This window comes from Lactuca serriola, chromosome 8 (genome assembly GCF_051521515.1).
Source record: "Lactuca serriola cultivar US96UC23 chromosome 8, Lser_US96UC23_V15, whole genome shotgun sequence".
NCBI lineage: Eukaryota > Viridiplantae > Streptophyta > Magnoliopsida > Asterales > Asteraceae > Lactuca > Lactuca serriola.
Window position 1 is genome coordinate 75,404,065 of NC_136415.1, and position 24,168 is coordinate 75,428,232.

Sequence of the window (24,168 nt, forward strand, 5' to 3'; positions counted from 1 at the left end):
TAAATTTTCAGTTTCTAATATAACTACATACCATATATTTAATATTATATTATATTAAAAATATTTATTAATATTATTGGTTCGATTCGGTTTTTGATGAAAACCATAACCGAACCATGTGTATTCGGTTAATCAAAATTAGAAACCAAACCATATATTTTAGTAATGGTTCGGTTATATCGGTTAATTTGGTTATGGTTCGGTTTTTCTGTTAATATGCTCACCCCTAGAGGGAACCTTCAGCTTCAACAGAGCAACCCATTTAAGACTTATCAACATGATGTTCTCAAATTGAAGGGGAACAAGTTCAAGATGTTCAAAGAGAAACACCTCCCAAAGTTGAAAATATTCCATCCAATATAGTTGTTGAACATCATGAATCACAGCTACATATCTGGACAAAACATCATCCATCTGGCCAAATAATAGGAAGTCATTTTGCTGGTATACACACTCGCTCTTCTGATTTATTTAAGTAAACATTGTCGTTATGCAACATTCATGTGTTCTACCGAGCCAAGAACCATCAAAAGATGTACATCTGGATTATGACTGGATCGTTGTAATGCAAGATCTAATGGAATTTGAAAGAAATAAAGTGTGTAAATTGGTTCGCAAGCCAAAGGGACATACTGTAGTTGGAACTCACTGGGTATTCACAACAAATTGGATGACTCAGGTGTAGTAATCAGAAACAAAGCCCGACTTGTAGCTAAGGGTTATAGTCAAACTATGGTGTTGGAACTCCTAAAGGGAATAAAATAATCTAACTGCTGAAAAATGCTTATGTACCCAAACTATGGTGTTGGAACTCCTAAAGTGGTCGTTAATAAATAAAGTCAACTTGCTCAAGACATATGGTTCATCAATCGAAGATTAAGAGAGACAAGTCATAAAAAACTTCATAGAGCAAAGGTTACGAAGCAACTTTGTTGATCAGAAAAAACTGCGGTTCAAGATTGCAAAGAAAAATATGATGTCTGACTATTGTATGGAGGATAACTGATCCTAAGACACTGATCCAAGGAATGTTGGTCGACGGACCTTGATTAAAGGCCAATCCTTATGCGAAGAATAATAAAATTCTTCCACTATAATGAACAAGAAGTAATCCATTGTAACGGTCGAAGCTTGAATAAATATCCACTAATAATCTCTTTCGTAAAAACAATAAGTCGAGTCTCGTAAAAATTATTATTCACAAAAGTGCTTCCGATCAAGAGTTGCGGTGGTAAAAATGGGTGTTGAAAAACATTGTTTTTTTTTTTTAAAAAAAAAAAATTGGTGTTAAAATAAAAATTGGTGTAAAAAATGGTATCTATTGGGGTTTTGCGAAAGAAAATAGGCTAACAGAAAAAAATAAAAATTGGTGATAAATAAAATAGGTTAAATGAGTGTTAAAATAGAAAAAAATGAAAAAAAAGGCTAAAATTAAAAATAGGTTGCGGTATAAGAGGGTTTGGTTGAACGAGGTTTATAACAGAGGGTATGAGTTGTGAGGAAGAATAGTGGGAAGGGTTGGGATACGAAGAGTAGATGGACTAAGGAGAGATTGATTACTAGGATCTAAGTCTCCGTTTGGTTGAGAGGGTCTATGATGAAGCTGAGTGAAGGAATACCAACTGTTGATAGAATAATTTTAGATAGATTTGTGGAAATCTAAGTTAATCTCAATGGATATTTTGATAAGTTCAACAAAGAAGAAATACGCAAAATGATATATATATATATATATATATATATATATATATATATATATATATATATATATATAGCAACAGGATTAATCAGTTTACATCAGCAAGTAATAATACGTAGTTGAATCGTAACAACGTTTGCATTCAAATACATGTTAGTAAATGATGAACAACATAAGAAAGAGATAATGAAGATAATGAATACTTGTATTCAATCAAGAGTAATACAATGAAAGTTTGGGAAGTGGTGCTTAGATCAATCAACATGATCATTTATTTATAGAAAACCGAGTATATGATAAACAATAAAATACTCATAAGTCAGGCGGCCATGCTTGCCACACTTGGACCGATAGAACTCATCTAACACACAAGTCATCCTTCGACTCTAAAAGATAAAACTCCACCACAGTTTCCCCTAACATTTCCTCAAAAAAGCAAAACTCCAACTCCACCACCAAAGAAACCTTCACCAATCGTTGAAGCAAAACCGAAGCCTTCCATATCCGATGACAACTTCTTCAACTCTCCCAAAACAAGGAAAAAAAGGCAGACTAGAGATCAACCAATCTAGTTAAGTACATTTTCCAGACTCAGGGATTTGATATGAGAATCGATGAAACTCTTATCAATTCTTGGGTACATACGATGAGAAGACTCTTAGACACAGATTATGTTCGTCATCTCACATACTCTAAACCCACTGAAGCATACTGGGACATTCCTCTCTCTTTCTTTCTCTCCCAGTGCTAAATACTTCCTAGTATTTAAGCCATATGACCAGAATATCCTAGATGAGCGAAGAATACCCATGGAGTTTGAAAGATTAAACTTGTTTCATAACAAGTATAGGAAATCAATAGAGGAAATCTGATCAAGTGGCATACTCGATGCTGTTACAGCATTAAAACCAAGGTATTTCAAAGGAGAAACGCATTATCAATACACTATTTCATGCTACGGTAAAGAATACCACCGAACTCAAGAAAACTTAATCTTCATGAATCCCGAAGAAATTTTTCTGATTGCAAGGGTCTTACAACTCAAAGCTCAAAAACACCCCAAGATGGAAGATGCATATATTAGGGTTGTTGGCTTCCTCAAATCCCTTATATGTGACTTTGGAAAAATTGATGCTAAGATCAATTCAGTCCTTGTAGAGAAGATGCACTTCCCTCCATTTCAACACCCTAGTTACATTACCGAAGGATATCAAGATTTAAGCCCAGGAGCAATAAACTTCTACGAACTTGGCATTGTTTTCAGGCTTTCCAGAGATAGTGAAAAGTTCTTTCTGCCAACCACTTTTTTTCATCATTGCTTTTCTAAACAGCGGGAAGGAACTCTTTTAATGGCTCAAAAGTCCAAGAAAACCACTGAAGAGGTGAGGTTTGAAATCTCCCAAAGAATCAAATGGATTGTTGAAGTTAGGAACTTCTGGTGGCTCATTATTAAGTTTCTCAAATTTAACCAGTAAAAGTGATAGTTCCGAGGTCACTTAGGGGGGAATTGTTGAAACATGAAGTGGCCCTCAACAGCTAAAAGGTGTGGTGAAATATCGAAGACCTGTTTTGATTGTTGTGGTAGAGCTTTTGTTGAAGGATCATTTATGAAGACTTTGAAGACCATAATGAAGACTTGGTATACCGGAGTGAAGGATGTTGACCCGAAGAAAAGCATGTTTTGTCTTTTGTATGATGAAGTGTCAGAAAAGTGATGTTCACTTTTTCTGACATTGTGTGTTAGATGATTTCTGTTAGTCCAAGCGTGTCAAGCATGACCGCCTGACTAGGAGTATTTTATTCTTTATCATGTACTCGGTTTTGCTATAAATAGATGATCATGTTGATTGATATAAGTACCACTTCCCAGAATTTCATTGTATTACTCTTTAATGAATACAAGTCTTCATTATCTTCATTATCTATTTCTTATGTTGTTCATCATTTACTAACTTGTGTTTGAGTGCAAACCTTTTTACGATTCAACTAAGTATCATTGCTTGCTTCTGTTAACTGATTAATCTTGTTGATATACATATATATATATATATATATATATCATTCCACATAGTTATTCATTTTTAATCTTATCAAAAGATCAATTGAGATTAACTTACATTTCTGAAGATCTATCTAAAGTTCTCCTCTCAACACAATCCGTGTTTGGTTTGCATTTTCTTTCCTTTTATTTTTAGTTTTATTGTAAAAATCGGGTCCACATGTATGTTTTTCTTTGGAATTTTTGGCCTTATGAGTAAATTTTATGTCCTATGTGGGGTGTAGGATAGTCATCTACGCCCAACGTAGGAGGAAGATTTCATATGAGCATTTAAGGACTTACGGTGGGCGTAAGTTTACATACACAGGATCAAAAACCCTAATTTTCGGGCTTGTAAGCTTATTTAAAGGCTCTAACCCATACCCAACCTCCATCCTCCCATCCAGTCCCTTCGAAACCCTAACCATTCCTGTGAGAACCTTGAGGTTTTAAAGTGTTCTTGTGTGTACATTTAAAGGAGAATACCATTGTAGAAGCATCTAGGAGCTCTAATCCTTGTGAATCTAGATCCTTCATCTTGTTTTCCACCTACATGAGGTATAAAGTTCTCATCTTGGCAATATCTCATGCTAGATCTAGTTAGTTATGCATTTTGTATGCTTTTTGTCTAATAACTTTGGTTCTTGTGAGTATGATCTACTCCAGACCACTTGAAGACCATTTCTTGTTGTTTTCGGGATTATTGAATCATAAATTTGAGAACTTGATCACTCCCATCTACCCCATGCATAGGATCTTGAGCATTAGTACACTTCATGGACATAGGGTTTGGTTGATCGCTCATTTATGGCACGAAAATGGATAAATTCAGAGACTTTATCCTCTAAGTCGTCCCTTTGGTTCATATCTGGAAGTTTGAGGAGCTAAATTTCTATATTAAGAGCTTAATGGAACTTTTGGCATTTAGACCAGTACGCGGGGGCGTAATTCTTGCTACAATGGGTGTAGCTTGGTTTTGACCCGTAACCACTTAAGCTCTATGTTATGCATAGAGTAGCTTGTATGCAGGGTGTAGTAAGGTTGACTGTTGACTTTGACTATTGTTGACTTGTGGCTCAAACTAGGGTTTTAAAGGTGTAGACTAAAAGGGTATTGTTTACTACTATTAGGTGTCATGTTGCTCTTGTCTACCCTATGTGTGTGAGAGTTGTTGTATTTCTAGATGTTATTCACAAGGTGAGTCTTCTTACTACCTTTTCCCTTATGGTATTTATGTCTATGACCAGTTGGGTCTTAGTTGCTGATTCTTGTTATATACGAACTGAATTGAATTCATGATAACTTCTAGATTGCTAAAAATCCACAGGGTTGCTTATAACAACTAAAACATGTTGTTAATTCAGAGGGCATGTTGTTAGCCCACTGGATTTGTTGATAATCCCTAGGGTTGTTGATAAACCATAGTTGTTTATTACGCTGTTTTGTATGGATATTTTTTGAAAAGGAATCACTAAGCTTTATGCTTATAATTATGGATTAAGTGTGTTTCAGGTACTTCAGAAGATCTCAGAAAGGCGAAGGCTTGACTGTACACTCTGGTTTGCAAAATTTACGATTTCCGCATTTGAAACTCTGATTGGGATGACTGTATTGATATACCTGAGGTTTTTCTTGATTTGGTTTTTATGATACTTGAGGGTTTTCCTAGAATAAAAATGAAAATTTTGTGGTAAAAATCAGTATGTTACATTTATCGTTCCGTTTTCATTTTAGTTTTTATATTCATGTTTGGTGTGATTTATTTGATTTTATTTTGGTGTATTTTGGTTTCCTTTTACTTCTATTTGTTTTATTTGAGCTTGTATCCAAATGATTATGTTGATTTCTAGTATTACTCTAGGATTCATTTTGTTGTCGTAGAAACTGAGTGATTTTTTAAAGAAAAAAAATGTCATGAGCGTTTGAAGGTTATAATCGAGAAACACTAGTTTTTGTCAAAACCCGAAAATTTTATTATAAAAGTCAACTTTGGTCAAACTTATTCCTTCCATTAACTTAAATTAGTGGGACTATTGGATAATAAGTATTGAAGCCTTGTAACTAAGTGTGTTATAGTTTGGAGGGAAAAGCCTTAGGAATCGAGAACCCTCGTATGGACCACAAAACCCTCCGAGCTGTGAACTACGAGCCATGAACCTCGAAGCCTATAGTATTTTGAGCATTCTAACACTCCTAAGGTGTACATGCAACCCCAGAAACCTAGGATCTATGTTTGTCTAAAATACATGCAAAATTTGATTTTCCAAGGTTCATAATCCTATCTAGCATACATGGGGAACTTTAATCATAAAAGTTTGCTAGAAATACATACCTTTAAGTGATTTGGATTCCTTGAAACTTTGTGAGCCTAGCACCCCAAGTGTGATGCCTCAAATGTCTCACACAACATCAAATGCACTTGGAATAAACTTGAGAGATATGTAGAACACTTAGAAATCGACTTGCCCTCCTTTGTTCTCTTAGTTGCCGATTTTGGAACATGAAGCTTATATATTGTGTTACAATTAGGGCTACACCATGTAAACCCTAATTGTCATGACCTTTCATTTCCATGACCCATGGGTTATATAACCACCATGTAGCATCTTATGGGTTTTAGCCCAACTTGATAATCCATGGAGCTTTAGCCCACTATACAAGTATGCGTGATTTACACAATCAACCCATATATTTAATTAGTCTTCTTTTGATCACTTAATTAATTCTTAATCAATACTAATTAAATAATACTATTACTATATTAGAACTTATAATATATTAATAAACCTTAAGTGTTATTTCTCTCATTTTAGTCTATCCAAATGCATGATGGCATGCAACCCAAATGGACTATGCCAAACTGGGTCAAGTACATACCAGAAATCGTTATGGATTTAGACACCTTATCCAACAGTCTCCCACTTGGATAAGTCTAATAACTATAACTGCAAGTATGACTTTAGGAACCGATCAACAATCGTAGCTCTTTCAAGGTCTTTCGGAACTGAGATGATGATGATACACCATTTAAGATAAGTGATCATATAATCCTCTGTTCTAGATATCAGCCGGAAAAATACATGGAACAATGTCTTACTTATTATCCAACAATTTGTTTCTCAATTTCCAATTTGTTTGAAAAAGAACTTAATCGAACACATCAATTTAGTTCTGACTAGGCCTGGTACATGGGTCAAAAAAAAAATCATCGAGGGGCCCGGATATCATTTCTAATTGAAGAAGTAATAGATAAACTTCAACTCATATGTTTGTTCTACTACTTGTTGATCCACACACAAAGGCACATTTTTTAACATTGAGTTACCAATGCGTTTTCGTACGATCAATGCATAACTAACTCATAGGAAAATAGTCATATCTCTAAGTTTGAAGACTTATATGATGTTACCATCTCATGATCACTCGAGATAAATTCCATGAAGTGATACCAGTGAGCGTGGGTTGAATCCAATACTCAGAACTTATGAGCACTCATGAGTGTTGTAGCCATGTCCAACAACTTAGACCTCTGCAACCAACTCATGACAGTCTTGATTCATACCTACTTCCAACATATGACCGACTGTCAAGAATTTGAATAATATGATATACCAAACATAATTATTTTGGAAGTCAAAACATGCAAAAGAAATATAGTAAATGATTGACAAAAGATAGCAACACTTTAATCATAAATAAACATAACTTTTATTCATCATCAAATGTCAATTACACTTTACAAATTTCAGAGCTATCTAACTACTAAAACTAATATCATCCTTCAACCCTATGCGCCCCGCATGTTGGAGATGCTTAACCCTACCCAGTCCCTTCGTGAGGGGATCTGTTGGGTTCTTATCCGATGATACCCTCTTTTCCACGAGGAGTCCTTCTTTTATTCGATGTCTGATGAAATGGTATTTTCTGTCGATGTGCCCGGATCTCCGATGATCCCTTGGTTCTTTCGCTAAGGCAACTGCACTTTTACTATCACAGAAAATTTCCATTGGCTCCTTTATAGCTGGTACAACTCCAAGGTCTCCAATGAAGTTCTTCAGCCATATTGCCTCCTTTGCAGCCTCGCTTGCTGCTATATACTCTGATTCGCAAATTGAATCAGCCATTATCTTCTGCTTGGAACTTTTCCAAGTAATTGCTCCTCCGTTTAAGGTAAAGACCCAGCCTGAATCAGAGCGCAAATTATCCCTATTAGTCTGGAAGCTAGCATCACTATACCCTACAACTATCAAGTCATCACTCCCACCAAGGGTAAGGACCCAATCCTTAGTCCTCCGCAAGTACTTGAGGATATTCTTTACCGCGGTCCAGTGAGCCTTGACAAGATTCCCATGATATCTGCTGAAGCATAAGGTACTCGACTCATTTCTGCTATCTCAGCCTCGGTGCTCAAGCTATGAGTCTTACTCAATCTGGCGTTACTCTGGATGGGTAACTCTCCTTTCTTGGAATCTTGCATGCTGAACCTATTCAGCACCTTATCCAAGTAGGTACTCTGACTAAGTCCAATTAGTCTTTTACTCTGGTCTCTCAGAATCGTTATCCCTAGAATATAGGCAGCTTCTCCAAGGTCTTTCATAGAGAAACACTTCCCAAGCCATGACTTCACTTCCTGCAAGGTTGGGATGTCATTTCCTATGAGTAGTATGTCATCCACATACAGTACCAAAAAGCTGACTATACTCCCACTAGCCTTGACATATACACAAGATTCATCTTCACTCCTCGAAAATCCAAACTCTTTGACTTTCTCATCGAAACTAAGATTCCATCTGGAGGTGCTTGTTTTAATCCATAGATGGATTTCTCAAGCTTACACACTCTATTAGGTTATTCTGTACTGACAAAACCCTCTAGCTAACACATGTAAACATCTTCAGCCAAACTTCCATTAAGGAAGGCAGTTTTGACATCCATTTGCCATATTTCATAATCATGAAATGCAGCAATGGCTAACAGGACCCTAATGGACTTAATCTTTGCTACTGGGGAAAAGGTCTCATCATAATCAACTCCCGGAGTTTGAGAGAAGCCCTTTGCAACCAGTCGTGTCTTATATGTGTGTACATTACCATCCATGTCGGTCTTCTTCTTGAAGATCCATTTGCACCCAACTGTCTTACTACCTGGTACATTGTCAACCAAGTTCCAAACTTGATTGCCATACATGATACATGGACTGTATCTTGCTGTCCATTGCCTCTTTCCATTTAGTAGACTCGGGGCCTGCCATGGCTTCTGCATAGTTGTTAGGTTCATCTAGACTTACCAGTTTCTCATCACTGATAAGTGTCTCACCTTCCACAGTAATATGGAAACCATAGTAGTGCTCAGGTGCATTCCTAACCCTTGTGGAACACCTCAGAGGTACAGACTCGTCAATTGGATCAACAGGAGTTTCCTCCTCAGGTTGACTGCTACGGTTTGAAGTTCCTTCACCACTTGAATCTTGAATTTCTTCAAGATCAATTTGCCACCCACTGTTTCCTTGGCTTATAAACTCTCTCTCTCAAAAGATACCCCTCCTTGCTACAAATACCACATTGTCACTAGGTTTGTAGAAGAGGTAACCAAAGGATTTTCGTGGGTAGCCGATGAAAAAACACCTCTCACTTCGAGGTTCGAGCTTATCGTGAGTCTCACTCCTCACGAAAGCCTCGCAACCCCAAATCTTGATGTGGTCTAGATTAGGAACTTTTCTAGTCCACGTCTCATGAGGAGTTTTGGCAACTTTCTTTGTTGGTACTAGATTAAGGATATGGATGGCAGTCTCTAAGGCATACCCCTAGAATGAGATTGGTAGCGAATCTCGACTCATCATGGAACGAACCATATCCAACAAGGTTTGATTACACCTCTCAGCCACACCATTCAACTGTGGTGTCCTAGGATGTGTTAATTGTGAGACATTCCAACATTCCTTAAGATAGTCGAGGAACTCTGTACTAAGATACTCACCACCACGATCAGATCGAAGCATCTTAATGTTCCTGACCAATTGATTCTCAACTTCTTATTTAAACTCTTTAAACCTTTCAAAAGTCTCCGACTTATGCTTGATTTAGTAAACATATCCATATCTACTATAATCATCTGTAAAAGTCACATAATAACTATTAGCATTCCTTGTGGCAGTTTTGAAGGGTCCACACACATCTGTGTGCACTAGATCCAACAAACCTTCACCCCTTGCACAAGAACAAGTAAAGGGTGATTTTGTCATTTTTCCAAGTAAGCATGATTCACAACTATCATCTGACTTTAGGTCAAATGACTCCAAGACTCCACCCTTTTGGAGTTGGCCTATGCGTTTCTTACTTACATGTCCAAGATGACAATGCCATAATGATGCTTTATCCAAATTATTATTGTTAGAAGAATCAATACACAACACATTATTTCCTAGGTTATCTACAACAGACATAACTTCATACACACCATCACAAGGTAATGCTTTAAAATAAAGAACATTATTAAAGAAAGCATTTATTCCACCAATTTCATTATCAAAAGAAAAGGTAAACCCTTGTTTGTACAAAGCATGAAAGGAAATTATATTTCTTGCCATTTCAGTCGAGTAACAACATTTATTCAAATCTAATGTAAACCCACTACTTAGCAACAAAGAATAAACTCCAATCTTGGTGACTGGTGAAGCTTTCCTATTCCCCATGATCAAGTTTATCTTTCCATGCTCCACATTCTCACTTCTTCTTAGTCCCTGCAAATCAGACCATATGTGAATTCCACATCCTGTATCAAGGACCCAAGAGTTAGAATAGGGTGAGTTATTAGACAATATTGTGTAAATACCTGCATAAGTGGGTTTCACTTTCCCATCCTTAATGTCTTGCTGGTACTTTGGGCAATTCCGCTTCCAATGCGACTTTTCAGGGCTATAGAAGCATTCAGCCTCTTTTGGGTCAGAAGAAGGAGTGACGAAACCTTTCTTGGTTCCACTTAAAAAGGAGCCATCAAGGGTCTTACCCTTGGTACCCTTCGAAGGGTTCTTCCTCTTTTTCCCTCTACCTTTCCCGATTACCAGGACAGGGGCAAAGTTTGGAGTAGAAGTAGAAATGGTAACAACTGACTTACCTTTAAGACCTGTTTCATCGGTCTTTAGGAGTCCTTGAAGCTTGCTGAGGGTAACTTCCTCCTTGTTCATGTGGTATGTCATGCGGAATTGATCATAACACAATGGTAAGGAGTGCAAAATGATCTCTATTGCTAACTCCTCGGGGAAGGTCACATTTAGCTTCAGCAAACGGTCCACATACCTTTGCATTTTCTGCATGTGGCACGTGATGGGTTCACCACCCTTCATCCGAGTTGTTATCATGGAGGAGATGATTTCATATCGCTCTTGACGAGCACTCTGATGGTAGCGGTCCATCAAATCCTGGTGCATCTCAAAAGGATAGTAGTCCTCATACAACTTCTGGAGCTCGGCTGTCATTGTAACAGCCCGAAATTTCAGGTATTGCTTTAATATTATTTTGGGGCATTTTAGGAAGGGACTCGGCGAGTTGGAGCCAGACTCGCCGAGTAGGGCCCCAGACTTGGTCGCAGGTTCGCGACTGGACTCGACGAGTCCAGATATGGACTCGGCGAGTCTACGCTGTTCAGCAGAAACCCTAGCCGTTTGGTTTTGGATCGTATATAACGTCCCATATGCCGTCATTGTCCGTCTTTTGGCCGATTGAGAAGAACCCTAAGCGTCTGTGGACTTCTAGAGCAGGAGTGAAGGCTATTGGGACCTTGAAGAATTTGTTAGGCAAGAAGAAGAAGAGTTTTGGCCAAAGGAATATCAAGGGGATCGAGTTCTGAGGTTTGGGGACACAGAGAGGGTGTTATTCAGGTAATATTTCAGATTATTTCTTCTATATTGATGTGTGCACGAATTTAGGGTTTATGAAACCCATTTGGTGATTAGATGGATTATTATATTGTTATCCAAACGTTTGTAACCCAGTAATAGGATGTTTAGAGGTCCAGAAGGTCCCATGATTGTGCATTTCGGGACCATACGTATTTCAGGAAGCAGTTTGATCGACTGCATGGCATGGACTCGCCGAGTCCAATGAACAGACTCGGCGAGTGGCTTGAAGATTTACTGGGACTCGCCGAGTTGTTCTTCAGACTCGGCGAGTGGCTTGAAGATTGTCTGGGACTCGCCGAGTTGTTATTCAGACTCGGCGAGTGGAGTCGGGGTGGCCCCGCGATTCTTCCACGAGGATCTCGTCGAGTCAAGAGGGATACTCGACGAGTAGAAAGGGGAACAACAGGGAAAGTTGGGGAGGACGTCTAGACTCGCCGAGTCGCCTTTACACTCGACGAGTCCGGTCAAGTTGACCGTTGACCAGATTTGACCTGCATGTAATTTCTTAGGGTCAGTTGTCTTGGATGATAAAAGTATTAATAAGGGTATATGGTATTATAGGGAGTCTGCGGATCGGAAGATCGAGTGCGAGTGGTTTCAAGAGTTGATAGTTTTCATTACCACGAGGTGAGTCTTCTCACTATACTACATCCGGAAGGGTTTGACTGTGAGACCGAAAGGTCGAATATGATATGTGTTACTTATGCTAAGAATAGAAAGGTAGTTGCTATGCATGATATGTATGTTTATACGGGCCGGAAGGCGATATGTTATGTGATAGAAAGGTCAGGTATGATGTATGATATATGTGCTATGTGTGCTAGATTAAATGTATTATGTGTTGTAAACGTTTTGGGCCGGAAGGCAATATGTTATGGGCCGGAAGGCAATATGTTACGGGCCGGAAGGCAATATGTTATGGGCCGGAAGGCGATTATGTTACGGGCCGGAAGGCAATGTATTGTGGACCGGAAGGTCAGGGCCTGGAAAGGCGTATATGTGTAAGTCGTATACTGGGGAACTCACTAAGCATTTATGCTTACAAGTTGTTATGTATGTGTTTCAGGTACTAGCGAGGACCGTGGGAAGGCGCCGACGTGATGCATACACACTGCTGTTATTTGAGATCTTGGGGATTTTTATATATGTATTTGATATGAAACATGGAATAAATGTTATTGGTTGAGTAAAATCACTTTATTTTAAATGAAAAATTTATTTGAAAATTTCGTTGTTACAGTCATAGTGGCCAACATGATGCATGCCACTTTGGTAGCATCTCTTTCATGTACCTCATAATCGGCGACCTCCTCAGGAGAGGCAGACGGCTCAGGTAACTTAAGCTCCTTGTCGAGGAAATATTCCTTGTCCTTATACCGAGTGACCATCTTGATGTTTCTGATCCAATCCATAAATTTGGATCCATCAAAGATGACTCTCCCACAAAGGTTCGTGAGATAAAAGGAGCCGGTAGGGTTTGAGCCAGAAGCAGCATTGTTGGAAGACATCTGAAAAAGAAGAGAACAAGTTTAGATTAGATAAAAGGATAATCCTTAATAAAACACCCAAATGTAATATTAAGGCTAGGATCCAATCACAATATATCATAACTTAGAAGAGGGATGTCATAATCTATGCTATAACATATTTGAAAGGTAGGTGAATGACGATTCACCAATTTCCACCATGAAAAAACAAAATATAAATTATTAGGTTTTTAATTGGTTTTTAGAAACTCCTAGGTTCTTTTGAGATTCAATGAACTTTTCAACGACATGTTTCAATCTCGAGTGTGCCCTTCATGTTTTGTGACTGGGATACAGAGGATCACAAAACAAGGTGTGAAGTAACCATGCAAATTACTTGGTACCCTTAGTGTTTTTTAGTCAATCGATGTGCCGGTTAACCACACGCGCTCCACCAACCTATGAAAAACCTTAAGTCACCCTTTTTCTACCTTGTTAAGTCCAAGTTAGTGTGCCGATTAACCACACACGCTCCACCAACAACTTAATCAAAGTGCAAAGTGTAATTTCATGGGTTAGCACCTTATTCACATTTTCCTAAAGTAACTAAGATTGGGAATTTATAAAACATTTATTTACTTTATAATAATCATTATACTTTTAATGAGAATTTTAAGTCATTGTCCTACCCGTTCGGCTAACGACCCTCCACCGATCAAGGAAGCGGTAGGTGAGAGTGGACACTCATTAAGCTACCATTTTATAGGCAACAACTTTATACCCCCTTATAGACCGACTTCGTGAATGAGGCCTACTAACAGTAAAATGACTTAATCTTATACATATACATATATATATATATATATATACATATATATATATATATATATATATATATATATATAATTAACTTATAATATTATAAAGTATAAGGGTTGAATTTTAACTTTTAAAATTCTAGGGATTGGAACTAAAGTTTACTAGATGACTTTACATGTTCCAAAACTTGAGGGCAAGTTTTGTAACTTTACAAAACCTTTCAATTCATAACTTATGAGTTATTAAAATGAAGACTCTTCATTTTTGTAACTTATGTGTTCTTTTAATGGATTTAATACAAAGTGACTTTTGGTTATCCACAACTTGAGGACAAGTTATGGACTCCATTAAAACACATAAAGATCATGAATTAAGCATTAAAAAAGTAATTCCTATGATCTATCAAGAACTTATAAGAACATGAATATTCATATCAAAATTTCAAGAACATATGAACACATATAATCATGGAATTTTGATATTAGCCATTGTAAATGGATTAGAAAAACCATTACACCATCTAAAACAAGTTTTATAACACCAAAACAGTTTAGGGTAATGTTTCTAGTCCATTTCTAGCAGCAAAAATCGAAAATATGCACTCTTCATGGCCAACTCCTCGAGTGCAAGAAAGCCTAGGCTCTGATACCACTGTAGGATTTTAAGCATTCTAACACTCCTAAGGTGTACATGCAACCCTAGAAACCTTGGATCTATGTTTGTCTAAAATACATGCAAAATTTGATTTTCCAAGGTTCATAATCCTATCTAGCATACATGGGGAACTTTAATCATAAAAGTTTTCTAGAAATACATACCTTTAAGTGATTTGGATTCCTTGAAACCTTGTGAGCCTAGCACCCTAAGTGTGATGCCTCAAATGTCTCACACAGCACCAAATGCACTTGGAATAAAATTGAGAGATATGTAGAACACTTAGAAATCGACTTGCCCTCCTTAGTTCTCTTAGGTGCCGATTTTGGTGTGTAACATGAAGCTTATATGGTGTGTTACAATTAGGGTTACACCATGTAAACGCTAATTGTCATGACCTTTCATTTCCATGACCCATGAGTTATATAACCACCATGGAGCATCCTATGGGTTTTAGCCCAACTTAATAATCCATGGATCTTTAGCCCACTATACAAGTATGACTGATTTACACAATCAACCCATATATTTAATTAGTCTTCTTTTGATCACTTAATTAATTCCAAATTAATTCTTAATCAATACTAATTAAATAATACTATTAATATATTAGAACTTATAATATATTAATAAACCTTAAGTGTTATTTCTCTCATTTTAGTCTATTGAAATGCATGATGCCATGCAACCCATATGGACCATGCCAAACCAGGTCAAGTACATAACAGAAATAGTTATGGACTTAGACACCTTATCCAACAAAGTCGTGAACCTCGGAACGTGAGCCCTCCCTCGGACCGTGAACTAGAACCTATATATATATATATATATATATATATATATATATATATATATATATATATATATGAGTTTGGTTCATTTTTCCTTCATTTATTCTTCTCTTGGCCACAAACACCCCATTCTCTCTCAAGTATCATCCTCAAGAACACTCTTGTCTTCCCTTAAACCTCCCTTTTCTTTTGTATCTTCTTGGAATATAACAAAGGGTCTTTAAACACTTGCCAAACAACAAGATCTACACGTGTTCTTCACATCTCTGGGCCGTGAACCCTTCATTTTTGGGCCGTGAACACTCAAGTGTTCTTGGGCCGTGATCACTCCATAGGGCTGTGAACTCCATTTCAGCCTCCTAACTTGCTTCTAACTCTCTTCTGGTGAGTTATTCTTGCATCCTTGGTTGTTTCCTAAACACCTTTGTAGTTATATTCACTAACTATATACATATATGTGTGATAATATGTTAATTAGGACTCATTTGTGTTTCAGGACTTCGTTTGTGGAACTTATCATCCTATATCGAATCTTCAATTGAATCACCCACATAAGGTGAGTTCATACCCCCATATCTTTCCAAACTTTTTAATTGTTTTAGGGGGAGAATACAAGTAAAACACAAAGAATGTTGTGTTTTAAAACATAAATTGCTTATTATGTCTTTTTACGAATGAACAATATTTAAAACATGAAATTTTTTAGAACATGGAAATAAGCTTATAAACGTTAATAAGTATCGCTTATGGAACAAAAGGATCTTTTTATGAAGTTATCAATTATTTATAAAAAGGGTTTTTCGCATTATTACTTGTAAAGTCATTAATCTAGCTTGTGAGACGCGTCTCCAGTACTTACTTAAGTACCAGTGGAAGTCCACCCTTATGACCAGAGTCTCCTGGAGGGAGAGCATGAGTTTGTGTATAGATCTATATGGGATTGACAATCCCACACCTCGCTGTTAGCTACAGCCAGACCGGCAGGTCGGCGGGTGACAAATGTCATATTTTTCGACGCCTACAATACGTCGTGTTTTACACTAGTCAAATTTAGTATGGTCATAAATTTCACAAATAGATAAAAACGATATATTTATGTAGTAATATACTTTTCATGAACAATCTCAAGGGATATTAACAATGTGATTATTTAGTAAATATAATTGGGTTATATAAAACTGAAGTCCGATAGACAGTCGAATGTGTTTTTTCCACCTTACTTCCTGTTCCTTGTTTGGTTGTGGGCTTAGGGCATATTCACCCATTCAACTGTCTGTTCGATCTCGGTTATATGCAACTCGTATGTATTAGGTAATCATAGGAGAGTAGTATCGTCGCATCAGGTTCCAGAACAACCAAGTCTTCAGACAGTCTAACTTATCAACAAAACTAGATAACATTATAGTAAGTATAGTATTTGTACTTGTGCTTTTCAATCTTGGAACAACATAGACAAACGATCGGTTTTATAGAAAATATAGGATTTTCTATGGTAAACATCATTCTTTTAAGATAAACAGTTTTCGATAGAGCTTTCTGAAAACAATAACATTTATTACCGAAAACAATGTTTCACAATAGAGTTAGTGAAACTAGAAACTTATCTATAAAAGGTTTCATATGTATTATTAAACTAGTATAACATAAAGGACCTTAAATGGTTAATTCTATAATTCTTTAGTTTATACACCAGGGTCATATATAATTAATATCTGATAGGCAGTGGAATGTGTGACTTCCGCCTTACTTCCTGTTCCTTGTTTGGTTATGGGCTTAGGACAGATTCACACATTTAACTGTCCGTTCGATATTAGATTATATATAGCTAGTACAAACTAAGTGATTATAGAAGGAACTATTGTGGTTACCATTTTACTATAGAAAATATATGATTTTCCTAAGGAATATTTTCTTCAAATATAAAAGAACTATTACAGTTAACTCCGTAAGCACCTAATGAATACACCATAGTTATATACAATGATGGTCTAATAAATAATGGGATGTGTGACTTCCACCTCATTTCCTGTTCCTTGTTGGTTGTGGGCTTAGGGCAGATTCACACAATCGATTGTTAATTTGATCCAGATTGTATATAACTTGTATTCATTATGTACTCATAGAAGGAATTGTAAGAGTCATTTTTACTTGTCATTCATCACATTAGAAAATATAGGATTTTCTGGAGGAACATGCAAACTTTTCTAAAGAACTTAGAGTATACTTTTTATAACAAAAATACTTATGAACTCACTAGCTTAAATGATGATCTACTCTTTCAAAATAACTTGTATTCTCAGGAAACTAGTAGACAGGTACATGCACAGGGATTCTATTGATGGAGCATAGTAGCTTCATGTCCTTGTTTTGTTATTTACTTTTGGAATGAATCTTTTATGAATCAAATACAATGTAAACACTTTAATATTTATGCAATGGTTGTGGTTGCTTGTTTTACTATTATACATTTGTTGTGATACTGAGCATGACGTCCTCCGCCATCGAGCATTTCCATCGTTCCGGTTTGGGGGTGTGACAGTTTTGATAAGTGTGGGGTGTGTATCGAGTGAGCTAAAGATTTTGAGAGTTTCTACAAAAAGGAGGATTTAGAAAGAGCTTTGCAGTTTAGAAGTGAACTGAAGAAATATCTAGAAATGCAATTTTTGGCTAAAATCGTTTTAGAGATTCTACAGTTCTCACGACACGACCAACCTTATGTCAGTTGATCGAGATTCATATATTTTCACACTCAATCTCATGATGTGGCAACTAATATCTCATGTCGTGGTTATAGTATGTTGCATTACTTTGAAGTTTTTCACACCACATGTAACACCCCCACTCCTAGGTATAAAAATTGAGGCTTGTATTCACATTCTTAGACCTACTCGACGAGTCGGGTGACCCAAGTCATCATGTAGAAACAGATGAGGCCGCGTAAATTATGAGGTCTACTCGACGAGTTGGAGGACCCCAACTCGACAAGTAGGAGCTCGAAAATGAAACCCTAATTTCCAGGGTTTTGCACCCTATTTAAAGCATTGTTAGCATTCCTCTGCCTCCCTTACCGTCCCTCTTGAGCTCATAAAACCCTAATCGTGCCTACTGTTAATTTTTGTGTGTTAAAAAGCTTGGAAGGTGGATTTTGTGAATAAAGCTTGAAGTCTAAGGAGCTTGGAGCAAGGAGAAGCCTGTGGATCTAATTTCTACTTTATATTGGCATCATCTTGAAGGTAACAAGTCGTTACCTTGACTTCTATCTAGCTATATCTCTTCATGCAAAGGTTTAGGGCTCTTTCTAGTTTATGGTGGGTTCATTTCTATTTTTGGCATGATCTGAAGTTGTAACTTCAGATCTGGACTCCTCTAGCCCCTTATAGTCATAAAGTTCCAGTCTTTGGCAAGTTATGCCTTTTCCTTACCTAAAACTTCTCCCTTAGCTTAGTTTTGGCATTTAGGACCTTGCATGTACACAAAGTTTGCAACTTTACATGGAAACCATGCCCTAAAAGGTTAGATCTGAAATTTGGAGCTTTGGGGTAGCTTAAAAACATATGAATGAGAAATGGACTGAAAGGACTCGACGAGTTGCATGGCCAACTCGACAAGTCGGATGAAGATTGCATGTATTGGTTATGTATGGACTCGGCGAGTCAGTGAGATAACTCGATGAGTTAGTTAGGGTTTTTCCGGACATTTGGACACCGCATGGACTCGACGAGTTACCTGGAAACTCAGTGAGTTCTGGAAGGACTCGAAGGGTTTTCATGATTTCTTGAGTTCTGGAAGGACTCGATGAGTCAGTGGGCTACACTCAACGAGTTGGGTCAACACTTTCTGTTGACCTTGACCTTTGACTTTGACTTTGACCAAGGGTTGACCGGTTTGACTTATGGGGGTATTTTAGTAATTTCAGAATTTATGAAAGTGGATCATTAGTGGATGTAGGTGATTGAGTTTGGAGCTGTATTTGGGGAGTTTGACAATTATCATCCCGAGCTACTAGTGAGGTGAGTTGTCCTTACTATACTAACACTATACTAACAGGGTCGAAGGCACCAATTCCGGCCCTTTTCAGATTTGTATCCGGGTTTATTGCAAGATATGCTTATTGATTTGCATCCTTTTAGTTAGGATGGTGATATGCTTAGTGGCTTGGTAGGTCGGTATCCTGCTATATAGGATAATGCTATGTTAATGACTGGTTAGGTCTGTATCCTTGTTATAGGATGTTGCTATGATTAGTGATCTATTAGATCGGTTTGACTGTTATATATATATATATATATATATATATATATATATATATATATATATATATATATATATGCTAGCATATGATATATGTATGTGCACATGATTGTTTGCTTTGGGGGTTGGGTTGAGGCGGGCCTACTTTGTGCTGAAGGCCAACATACCCTGGGCGGACCGGATAGACTGCAGAACCGGGAGGGCATACTAGTCAGGTCGAAGGCCCGACGAGCGGTTTGGATATGCTGAATGCCTTGAGAGGCGGTCTAGACGTGCCGATGTCTCGGAGAGGGGTCCAGATAGACTGATGGCCCTACGAGGTGGTCCAATCAGGCTGATGGCTCATTATGCATGTTGTTTATTCATATGATATTGATATGGTTTGTATGGCGTTTCTATTTTGGGGGAAATCACTAAGCTTCGGGCATACAGTTGATGATTTTGTTTCAGGTACTTCTGATGATCGCGTGAAGGCGAAGGCGTAATCGTGCACCTCCTTATGTTTTTATGATTTGATTTTGGGATACTCTGACACTAAACCATTTTGAAAACATATTTGTAATAATTATTGGTTTTTTAATGATTTAAAAAGTTTTAAATTGGCTTGATTTTTACGAGTGTTACACCGCATTTTCTAAGTCAAATTTATTGGTTTTATTTTGCCGACACATTCATGAGCAGCAAAGTCCAGTTTCCAACAGTTTTTACGAGATGTGAAGCTTTCCCACAATAATCAGATTCGTTATTGCGACTACTACCCAGGGGAGTCTATTCATTTTTCTCCATTTTATTTGCTTGTATGTGTTTTAATTGTTTTATGCATACAATGAAGGCATTGTATGAAATAAGTGTAGGGTAAGGGGCCGAAAAAGGATTTTCAAGCATTAAGGTTCTTAATTGAAAAATGATAGGTTTATAATAAAATTCTTTATATAGACTTGCAAAAATAGTCTAATTTTAAAAATTTAGTACATTTTAAACTTTTTGATGCTATTGCGTTAGGACTAGCTTGCTAGAGTTATCTGGGACGATTCGATGCGAACTCTAACATTTAGTTAAGCAAATTTTTATAGTGTATTTGTGGCTTTCCCGTCGTTGTAAAATCACGACCTTTTGTAGTTTGAGGGATATAATAAGTTTTGCTTTGCGAATACCTAGACCTAATAAAAAGTCTATCGGTGACGATTTATATCCTGGGTCCTTTTTGTTAAAATAAAACGAGTCAAATTACCAAGTATTATCTGTTTGATTTTTGTATTTTGAGTCTAGTTATATATAAAAAATAATTAACAGTTCAGTAGTGGAACCAATCTATGGTCCTTGAGACTCAGTGGGTATTTCCCCTGGGAATGTTTAAATTTATTCACTTATTTGTAAAATCTTGGATGGATGGGAAGAAAATCGCTACATGTCTTTCATCGAAAGTCATGGGTTCCATTAGTGGCCTTTGAAATTCTGAATACTCCAATTAATTTATTAGAAAGTCACGAACTATGGTATTAGTATAAAGTTAAAGTTAAAGTTATTTTTTTCGTATATGTAAAAATTGAAGTTGAAGTTATGAGAAAAGAATAAAAAAAACTAAAAAAAGTGAAAAAGAGAAAAAGAAGTTCCACAAAAATATCAAGTTGGAATAAAAGCTTAGTTATATATTTAGGATAATTATAGTATATGGTATTTTTCTTTTTATAGTCGTGTCACGAATTTGATAATAACTTTGTAAATGAAAGGGGTAAATAAAAGGGCATAGGAGGTAGGAATGCCAAAAAATGAATGTGGTTCAAAATAAGTGGGAAACGTTTATGAGGATTGTGAGCATTTGGTATTTGGGATGTACTTTGGATATTTTAGACACAAATAGATGCATTGAGTTGAGATGTAATTAGTAAGTTCAATTCAGATTGTTTTGTGTGATGTTAGTATTCTATGTTCTATATGATGTATTAAAATAAGTTTAGCTTGAGGACAAGCAAATAACAAGTGTGAGATATTTTGATAGTGTCATATTTATACATATATTTATGCATTATTTTAATACGTTTGAGCATTATTTTGGTAAATATAAAGATAGTTGGAACTTATATGGTTTAGATTGTATTATGTAGCCAAAATAGACATTCTCAAGGAAAAAGTACTGAAATAGAAGAAAGTTGGAAACTTGGAGCTTAGAGGTTACATTGAGAGGAAAAGAGAGAAGAAAAGAGAGCATACTGAAGTTCCCACGTCACGGAAAATTACATCCCACGATGTGGCATTAGGAATCTTCTCAATTCATGCATGAAAAGTTACTCACGTCGTGAACATCTGTTGGTCATGATGTGGTAATGTGCCAATCATAAAATCTTCCCCAGCATGCACGGAAGCCTTGGTGCATACAGGATTAATATCTTTCTCACGACTTGACACTTATATTGTCACGACATGAAAGCTGAATTAACGCAAGTATATATTTCAGACTTTGGGTCAAAATCAGAAGACTTTTTTTGGAGAGATGTGATTGAAAGGAGACAAAAACCCTTCTAAGAACCCTTAGAAGGAAAAAAGAAGATTAATGATTAGAGAAAGAATATCCCATACTTCATTCGGCTTGCCTAGACTTATTAATTTTTAACCTAGCTTTCTATTTGATTGTGTGTTTTTCTTCTGAAATTATGGGCTAATACCCTTTAACTTTCGTTTAAATTAGATGATCTCTAGTACTATGTGTTAGTTTCTCTTTTCATGGTTTATTGAAGTTGGTTTAGCTTGTGTTTGGTAATTTACTACCTAGTATGTTAAATTTTTTAATCTATATTGCTTATCTTTCAAACTTTGTGTAGTTAGATGACAAATTTGATTGCATAAACTTGTTTGCCTAGTTGTTTATGAATCTTAAATTGTTAGAGATACTGATTAACCAAATCCTAGATTCGGTGATAAAGATAGTTGCTTTAATTGCGGTAGAGAGCATTATTTGACCATTATATGTGTTTTGGTTATTTGTCTTGTTCATACATAATTAATCCTCATATTTATCATTCATATCCCAATATCTTAATAATCAATTAAGTGTCCCACTTGTGCCAAACCATTGCCTAGTAGTACATGAATTGGTGAAAACATTACAGATCCGACAAAGACTTCTAGTAACATTTAAATTGGTAACCAACTGAAATTAATCAATTTATTAAAATTAACCATAGGAAAAATGGTAATTCGAAGCTCAACGGAAGTATCTTTATTATCTTGATTTAAAATCGTCTGTAGTTGTTTGGTTAGTTTTATAGTATTTAATAATTAATTTAAGTTAATTATGACTTGCAAAATCATATAAAACCCCCCAAATCTTTAGTTGTTTTTATTATTTTAGCTATTAGTTCTTATTTTCTTAGTTAAAATATTGTTCCCTGTGATTGACTCGTTACTTACTCTATTTTACTACTACGCAACTTGGTACACTGAATATGTGAATTTTAGCTAAGTCGAATAATTAGGATTGTAAATTTCAATCTTTTTTGTATATATTGATGGTTTTCATACTTAAAATAAGAGAGTTTTTCTTAAAAACCAAATGAAAGCTTTAAAAATTCACAAGTAACTTTCGAGTTTTTTTTCAAAACAAAACCACCTATCCTTTTAAATAGGTTAGAAAGATACTAAAACCAACCATACGGTGATTTAGAATTACAACCTTTGGAGCCTTTGAACCCACTTGGTTTTGGGTTGTTGGTGAAGATAGAAAGATCAAAGGGCATGATCTTGTCTACAAGTATCCACCGTTAAGAGTAAGGCACTTTGGAATGATAGATCCTTCTTTTATTCTCGTGTATCTTAAGCCTTTAAGTACTTAATACAACTAAGCACCAATGGAGATAACACAAGGGAGCTTTTATCTCCAAAGCTATATTCAAATGAGATCATAGGAAAGATGAAGATGATGTTATAGTTTTAGGGAATAAAAGCAAGAGTTTAAGAGCTTTTTTTCTCATGCACAACACCTTGTTATATAATCTCATTCAAGAAAGTCAAACCCCATTATAATATTCAAAAGTACTATAAAGTGAAACTAGGCATGGGTGACAAGAGAAAGTGGTTGACAAGCAACCTCCCACTCTGCTAAAAGTTACAACAATATGGCCTTAATGAAGACAAAATTTGTCTTCTATCTCCTTTAAGAAAAAGCATTAAACAAATGGATAAATCATGGTTAGCAAAAGTGTCCAAAACATTTGTACATTACTTATTAATCATACCATACCATATGATATAACAATATCTAGTTTTTTATTTCTTTTATTATTATTTTCACAAAACAATAATATTTCTCTAATTAAATACAAGAGCTGAATTATTTATTGATAATCAACTACTTAATAAATATTCAATAAGGACCAAATTGATTAAGGTGTGACCCCATAGGTTCATATGTTATTAGCAATATCACTCAATAATGATTCTTGAGCATATAGAACCAACAATTTCCCACTTGCATAAGATTCATTACAAACTGACATAGAGAGTAGGGTGTCATCTCATCAACAATCAATTCCAAGATGACATCTAGCAACAGACTA